Genomic DNA, 8,700 nt, shown 5'->3' with positions numbered 1-8,700 from the left:
AGAAGGCTCTCCTCTCTCTTGCTCTCTTAGCTAGGTAGTGGAGCTAGGCTAGTTCTTCTTTAGCGAGCAAGTCGTCCTCGGGGTTGTTGAGCAATCCTCGGCTCCCTGTATAGCTTTGTATTCGATTTGTCAGACTTCTATTCATAATATAGAGTTATGCCATGGTTGCTTTACTATCTTGATAGTTCGTTCATGAGTTATGCTAAGGTCTTGGTTAGGCCAGATGATCCGGGTACGGATAGAGGTTCGATGTGCTTTCGGGCTTGCTCTAGTGTTTTACTTGTCCATTCGAAGGGTGGGAGACCTGGGGGCACTAGAGTAGTGACTTCATACATGAGTGTGGGCCTCGGGTATGCGGGATCCTTCGGATACGATCGTGCTCCACGGTGTGACTGGGGTAGACAGCAATTGGTGACAGCCCTGTCTATCCAGCGTAACAGCGATGTTGCATTTAGCGTACTCCCCGACGTTCGGGTTTGGTGTAGGAGTTCATGCAAAGAGGTAACGGGACTGGATGTACTCCGGTGCGGGACCTTCTCCCCGCTATCCCATTTTCCTGGCACCTATAGTCCTAACCATGTCCTAACATAACCCCGGCTTTGGATAGAAGCACTAGGACACCTAACCTAGCCTAAGCTCCAGCTGACTTAACATAGGGTAGAGTAGTTCCTTTCTTTTGTTGTTTCTCTCTTTTATTCCTTCCTCTTGGAGTGTGGATGTGTGATGTGTCGCATTACCCTTGCTTATTCTTTACTTGGACTTACCCCTGTTAGAGCATTGCCTATTACTTGAGGTACAATGTCATGGTTAATGTTAAGTACAATACCTTTGCCACTGCCGTCCTTTGGGACACAAATAAATGACGATACCCTTACTCTCCAGGTGAAATGCTACAATGGTATATCCATGCGCTTGCGGATCCTTCTGTAATCATATTGATTATACCACGAGAGTGGCACCCCTTGGGTGCAGTTGCTAGGATGGGTTCGGCGCCCTCATTTCTAGTAATTGCACCAAGGACCACCAACAAGCATTTCTGACGTTGTTGCCAAGGACTAACCATTCCTAGTGATTGCACTATGAAAAGCCAACAAGCATTTCAAGCGCCGTTGCCGGGGACGGTAAGTGAACAAAGATATTGTACTAATGTTAATCTAGGCATTGAACTCAGGATATAGTCATTGCTCTTTTAGGCTTATGTCAATATAAGTCTTCTTAATTTTTGATTTGAAAAGAAGATAGGTGTAGTGTATGACCGGTTTCTCCCTGCTGGAAAACTACAGACAATCCAGAGAAGCTCATGAGAAGGACACGACTTCCCGTCATTCCTCCTCTCGCCATTCTCCCGGCACATGAACCCATTTAGGAAGCACCACTTGTTCCTGAGGCTATGGCTGAAAAGACTCTCCGCGAGTTCTCCATCCCCTCCACCGACAATGTGGCCACTGGCCCCAACATCAATGTCGGGGACGTGAACTTCGAGCTAAAATCAAGCCTCATCAACATGGTGCAGGCTAGCCCATTCTGTGGCAAGCCGAACGAGGACGCAAATGCACATTTGCAGAATTTTTTGGAGCTCTGCGACACCATTGTTATATGGGGTGTCGCTGCTGACGTTGTCAAGCTTTGTCTGTTTCCCTTTTCCCTCCTAGGAAAGGCGAAACAGTGGTTTTATAAGGAAAAGGACATTGACACCTAGGCCAAATGCTCCAAGGCATTCCTCGCAAAATTCTTCCCGCTAGGCAAAACAAATGCCCTGCGCGGGAAAATATCAAGTTTTCAGCAGACGGGGATGGAATCCATCCTAGAAGCTTGGGAGAGGCTGCAGGAATACATCCTGGCCTGTCCTCATCATAGCATGGACGAGTGGCTCATCCTACAAAGCTTCTACAACGGGCTCACAATGACATCTCGAGCCAATATTGATGCTGCTGCTGGAGTAGCCTTTCTCGACCTGACCATAGCCAAAGCAAAAGAATTGGTCAAGAAGATGGTCTCCAATCAGGGGTGGAGTGATGAACGATTCCAGCCCCGCACGAAAGGCATGCATACCGTCAAGCAGACGGATATGATTGCCGCAAAACTGGACCTCCTCATCAAGAAGATGGAGGAAGGGAGCCAACGATAGATTCAGGCTCCTGTCTATGCCACAACGCCAGGAAGTCTGTGGCAATGATGGACACTCGGGGAACGACTGCCCCGAGACCCGTGAAGATTGCGCCTACCTCAACAACAACAACAACAACAACGGGTACCGTCCACCACAAGGAGGCCAGGGGTGGAACCAGCCACGTCCACCATTTCAGGGAGGTAATAATTATAACTCTTCTTTCAATTCGAATTTCAATTCGAACCAACCCCCCTTGAGAGAACTTGTGCTTGGCCAAGTTAAAATTAATGAAAATATAAAAAAAAGCTCTTGGCCAATGATAAAACCCTGGAAAATCTGAATGTCAAGCTTGAAACTTTGTCTTCAACGCTTAAAAACCAATCAAGTTTCAATAAAATGATAGAAACCCAACTTGCACAAATTGCTGCTGCTTTACCTGTTGCTGAGAACGGGAAGAAACCGGGGCAACCCGTGCCTCCCGTAGAAAGTGTTAGCATGGTGCTCTCTGGATGGGGCAACTCGTCCCGGATGCCACCACAAACTAACCATGCAGGTAGGTACAATTGCCCAAGGAACGACTCTTGGGATGGCCTTGTGGCGATAGTGCAAAAGGATCCAGGGGTCCCCATGATCAGTTGCTCGATCTACGAAAAATACTACGAGCACACACTTTGCGATCTGGGGGCAAGCGTGAACATAATGCCTAAGGTAATTTTCAAAGAACATCAATACCCTGCTCTTTCCCCAACAACTATGCTCGTGCAGCTTGCAGACTCGTCAATTCAATATCCCGAAGGGATAGTCGAAAATATGCTGGTGCGAGTACGAGATTCCTTCATCCTTGCCAATTTTGTGGTAATGGATATAGAAGGCGACCTCGGAGTGGAGCTCATTCTTGGGCGACCATTCCTGAGGGCCACCAGAGCAACGATCGATGTCCGGAGGGGAGAAATCCGCTTTTGTGTCAGAAAGGAGGACATATTTTTCAGGTTCAAGCATAGGGATGAGCAGTGCTTCCTGATACACCAGGACAGCGAAGGGCAAGCACTCTGGGGTGCACCACAAGCCCAGCCAGAACACCGACCCTCCGCACTTAAAAGAAAGAAGAAAACAAAGAAGGTGTGCCTTGGGCATAAGTCAGGAATGCGACATTGTAGCAACTCCTGATCAACAACCTAAGTCTACAATTTTGCTCGGGACAAGCAAAGGGCTAGCTTGGGGGAGTTGTTGACGATGCTTAAATGCCATTTTCAACCGTCAACTATGCTCAATAATCAAGGAAAACTACATGCCTTACTCGCATATTTGTATCACTAACCTTGCTCCACAGTTGTTTTTGAGTTTTGTATATTTCAGATGAGCAGGAGCGGAATAAGACAAAAACATGCAGTAGACGCCATACAACTACGCAGAATATTGCATCCGGCGTCACACCCTTACAAAGAGGGCCCACATGTCAAAGGAAACGGGGCCTCCACGCAAGATGCACAAGAGGATAAGGATAAGATCCAACGAATCAACCACTCAGCAAAGGTTCAAGCCAAGGGGCTGCCAGGTGGGGTCGGCCGAACCTGGCCTGGTTCCTGTCCAGGTGCACTTCGAGTAGTAGCTACTGTCAATGCACCAAATCACATTCCATATGTGCGTTGGCGGGAAACCGACCTCTAGAGCTATAAATAGGGCCTCTCTCCACCCCCCTCAACACACACACACACACACACTTCATTTCCACCATTCCAAGAAGGCTCTCCTCTCTCTTGCTCTCTTAGCTAGGTAGTGGAGCTAGGCTAGTTCTTCTTTAGCGAGCAAGTTGTCCTCGGGGTCGTTGAGCAATCCTCGGCTCCCGGTATGGCTTTGTATCCGATTTGTCAGACTTCTATTCATAATATAGAGTTATGCCATGGTTGCTTTACTATCTTGATAGTTTATCAATCCATGCTTAGTTCGTTCATGAGTTATGCTAAGGTCTTGGTTAGGCAGACGATCCGGGTATGGATAGAGGTTCGATGTGCTTTCGGGTTTGCTCTAGAGTTTTACTTGTCCATCCGAAGGGTGGGAGACCTAGGGGCACTAGAGTAGTGACTTCATACATGAGTGTGGTGCTCGGGTATGCGGGATCCTTCGGATATGATCATGCTTCAAGGTGTGACTGGGGTAGACGGCAGGTGGTGACAGCCCTGTCTGTCCGGCCTAACAGCGATGTTGCGTTTAGCATACTCCCCAACATTCGGGTTCGGTGTAGGAGTTCATGCAAAGAGGTAACGGGACTGAATGTACTCCGGTGCGGGACCTTGTCCCCGCTATCCCATTATCCTGGCACCTGTAGTCCTAACCATGTCCTAACATAACCCCGACTTTGGATAGAAGCACTAGGACACCTAACCTAGCCTAAGCTCCAGCTGACTTAACGTAGAGTAGAGTAGTTCCTTTCTTTTGTTGTTTCTCTCTTTTATTCCTTCCTCTTGGAGTGTGAATGTGTGATGTGCCGCATTACCCTTGCTTATTCTTTACTTGGACTTACCCCTGTTAGAGCATTGCCTATTACTTGAGGCACAATGTCTTGGTTAATGTTAAGTACAATACCTTTGCCACTGCCGTCCTTTGGGACACAAATAAATGACGATACCCTTACTCTCCGGGTGAAATGCTACAATGGTATATCCGTGTGCTTGCGGATCCTTCTGTAATTGTATTGATTATACCACGAGAGTGGCACCCCTTGGGTGCAGTTGCTAGGATGGGTTCGGCGCCCTCATTTCTAGTGATGGCACCAAGGACTGCCAACTAGCATTTCTGGCACTGTTGCCAGGGACTAACCATTTCTAGTGATTGCGCTAAAAAATGCCAACAGGCCTCAGAAAGGTAGCTCGGGACATTGCTGCATCGCCAAGCATCGCGATGGGCCAGCAAATCCTCCAATGATGGCTGCTCCACGGGAGTACTTCTTCCTGAAGCCGTACCAACTCCCCCCGCACCCGTTGTGCGGACAGAGGCATGAGCGGAACCACCTACCGCCACGGCAGGTTGAGGACCAACTCCGCGGGACGATGAAGCACAACGTGACTATTGGTATATTTGAGCGTCAAGAAAGAATCCGCAAGTGCACGGACATCGCTGTATCTTTCACCACAGAGTATTCCAAGGGTTATCGAATCCAAGGGAACATGAGTACTCGATCTAAGGTTTAGGCTCGTCCAAGGACACAACACCAGTAGGATCAAGGGTAGGGAGGATTATTCAGGACCATAAATTAAGATGAGAAAAGCCTAGCTTAACTGCTTACTTCTAGCTATCAGCTTCGCTTGGGTAAACCAGAAGTTCTGATAATAAGGCTACTATCGTGCACATGAACGTGGAGGATTATGATGGCACAAAACAAGGCTGTCACCACTTGCAGTCTACCTCTACAAGTCGTGGGATACTACAACAATCGAATGGTAAAGTCTAGTCTAAGCACCACGCCTACACTATCATTTAGTAACTCTAGTCTTAGCCAAGAACATCCATCTTTATCAGTAGCCTTAGAGTAAAGCTCTCCACTAATACTAGTGAACAATCAATCTAGTAAACAGCTAGGAACTAGTACTAAACTTGAATTAAATTACTGAACAATGAAAAGATCACAAACACTTACAATGACTGATAGCATCAGTCGAGGTACAAGCTGGAGAAGAGTGCCAACAAACCCAACACTTCCCCGACTTCTCCTCACTTTCTCCCTATTTTCCTACACTCCTAGGCTGCCTAAGCACCTAGGGACAGCTCCCTAGCTCCAAGTTGAAGAAGAGAGGTAAGAGGGTTGTGTTGAGTGTGTCTCTATTCTTACCCCCTCTAATATTTATAGGAGGGAGCCAGGGGCCTTCACGTGGTGTTCTGCAGGGGAGCCTGATCAAACTGACATTAGGAGCCAATGGGGAGCTGCCACATTGCAAGATTGAGGTGGTGGGGCCCATGGGCCAGTTGGCCGACCCCCCTGGTCGGCCGACCAGGCCTGGCCACCAACCAACCTCAGCTTTTGCTGAGGGGACACCACGTGTTCTCTCATCCCCTTTTGCACGTGGCTTAACTTTTGGTAGGTCGGTTTCTTTCTCTGGTGGGCCCTTTGATCAATGTGATGACACATGTCGCGCTCTGATTCATTGAGATTTTGTACCTTGGGTCATGCCTCACAATCTAGCTGCATTTTTTGCGTAAAATCACATGCACACATTCTCAAACCAGCATCTGTGGAATTAGTTAGTATTCTACCCTATGCTAGCATTTATTCCTTCATATGCATGATTTTTGTGCAAGATTTGAAGGTCAAATTAAGTCAAAATAGTCCGTCAACAAGATCCCCCACACTTAGTCCTTTGCTCGTCCCGAGTAAAGGCTAGGACTAAGGCGGAACGGTCTCTCCTTGATAGAACATCCTGCACAAAGATTATTCAATATCTCACCATTATTTGTGAACTCTAAAGTGTCTACCTTATCGTTCTGGACTGTTGAAGAATGGAATGGTACTGATCCAAGTACTCTCCCAGCCTTGCTGCCAGTTTGGGGTTTTTGAAAGTTTTTAACAAAAGAAATTAATCATGGCCTTTTTCTTACCTATTTTTATTATCGCTCATGTGTAAATCCTCACCAGAATTTGCCTTTTTCTTCCCTACTTTTATGTAGATGGCTGAAGTGTAGATTGGTAAGGAATATGGAGGCACACACTTGCATCACATCTGTTGCAAGATCAAAGATTGGATCCATAGAGATAACACTTTAATTTACTATCTGATCAAGCAAGTGCACGTGATGGATGGCAGATATAGGCTCCTTTCTTGACTGACTTCCTCTCTCCTTTATTTTATTTTCTCTCTCTTTTTTTTGGGTCATGCTTCTTTGGCATGCTATCTTTTCTCTCCTTTTTTTTGAATCCTTGGAGAGAGATTGTATTTATTTTGCGAATCATGGTAATATTTGTGCATGTGAGCTTGATCAGGGAAGTAAACTAAGTATATCTATAATGGGTCACAAAATTTGATATAGCTCAATGTGAAAGCAAGGTGCATATGAATTTGGTTTATTCTATTTAGAACAATATATGGCTCTGGTACGTAAATATGAGGGAATAAGGACCATGAATAAATTTTTTCTTGTTTTGAAATAAATTCCCGAACTCACAAGCAAAGCACGTTAAGTAACTTAAGAACAGATCATATCACAAAGGTCAACAATTTAAATGACATGGGGTCCTAAGAATATGGTTCACAAACTCAGATTTGGTAAAGAATAAAATTTATGCAAGCATTTATCAAGTCGAAGAACCCTTTTTTTAATTAATTATCATATTTTAAGCAATTTTAGATTTTCATTAAATTTTGATCATGTTCAAAAAATGCAGGGTGAAAACGAGTGAGAGGGTGCAAACTCGAGGTACGGAGCGAGACGTGCACGTGACGTAGGGAGATGATCGCAACATATAAGTACCAACCGTCACAGGAATCTCCCCCGCACTTGTTTTCGACCTGCTCATCAATCAGACACAAAAACAACAAACATAAAACCGGAAGGGGCCCTACCGGTATTAACACCGGGGAGCCAAATGTTTTTATTATCGCACAACTAACCTGGGGCGCATACAAGCAAACCGAAACTCACCGAAACTATGGCTGATGAACCTAAAACTAATCCTGGCGCCCCACTAAGACTAATGAAAATGAGCTCACTCAAAGTAGAGCTCCTCCTGACCTGTGGCCCTATATAAGCGCTTAAGCTTAGCGCTTAGGCCACGATGCAGTGAGTGGAGATCATCTTGGAGGTTTTCAATCTCCAATTTCCGCTCTGCCAGCTGATCTCCAAGGTGCCTATTCTCTAGGTGCAGCTGCTTGACCATGGCGGTCAGGTTTGCCACGGTTGGGCCTTCAGTGGCCGTGTCCTCCTCCTGTTCCTGTGCCTGGCGGCGCCTGTCCCTCCGTGGAGATGAGTTGACTTCCATGCCCTTCCCCTTTGTGTCCGGGGTCAGAGGTTACCCCCTGCCCAAACACTGGACGACAATCCTGAGGGCGAGGGCTCTTGGGCTCGCCGGGTGAAGGCACGGCGGAGGCAGCTGCAACGCTCTCCTTGAACAGTTTCTGTGTTGCCATCTTCCAAGGCGTCTAGACATCCTTGGAGGGCCTCCGGTAGGGGCTATGATCATGGGCCCTCGACTTTTGTATCTTCAGAGGCGACACGAAGCATGCCACAGAATAGGAGCGCAGGGCGTCTCTCCCCTTGGTCGGCCGAGCCTAGTGTGGCGGCCCTCGCCCCCCCCCCCCCCCCCGTCGCTTGTGACGGCTGGTACCACGGCCAGGGCCATCACGAAAGGTGCTAGGCCTCCCCCCACCGCCTCATTTATCGGATTCGGAGCGTTGGTAGGCTGTGGGATCCTTGGAAGGATGGCTGCGAGCTTGGTGCTCTTGGGCTTCGACCCTTCGTTGGTGGCCGGGTGGGATGATGATGGGATGCAGGGTGTGGAATAGATGGAAATAGGATGAAGAGGAGGAGGGCATCCTCTTCTTTTATTCGTGATAACCCTTCGGGACTCATGGAATTAGGCTAAGGAATGGCTAAAGAGCCAC

The 8,700-nt window shown here is 47.3% G+C and overlaps 1 non-coding gene across 1 annotated transcript; it reads right to left on the bottom strand.

Annotated features, from left to right (window-relative positions):
- Nucleotides 1-1,753: 1,753 nt before the first annotated feature.
- Nucleotides 1,754-1,860, bottom strand: LOC120687010. The gene has a single exon (XR_005680515.1). It is a non-coding gene; the product is annotated as a small nucleolar RNA R71 (small nucleolar RNA).
- Between the last annotated feature and the right edge of the window lie 6,840 nt (nt 1,861-8,700).

This window comes from Panicum virgatum, chromosome 8N (assembly GCF_016808335.1).
Source record: "Panicum virgatum strain AP13 chromosome 8N, P.virgatum_v5, whole genome shotgun sequence".
Lineage (NCBI taxonomy): Eukaryota > Viridiplantae > Streptophyta > Magnoliopsida > Poales > Poaceae > Panicum > Panicum virgatum.
Note: the sequence above shows the minus strand (reverse complement) of the source record. Positions and strands in the feature narration are given on the sequence as shown.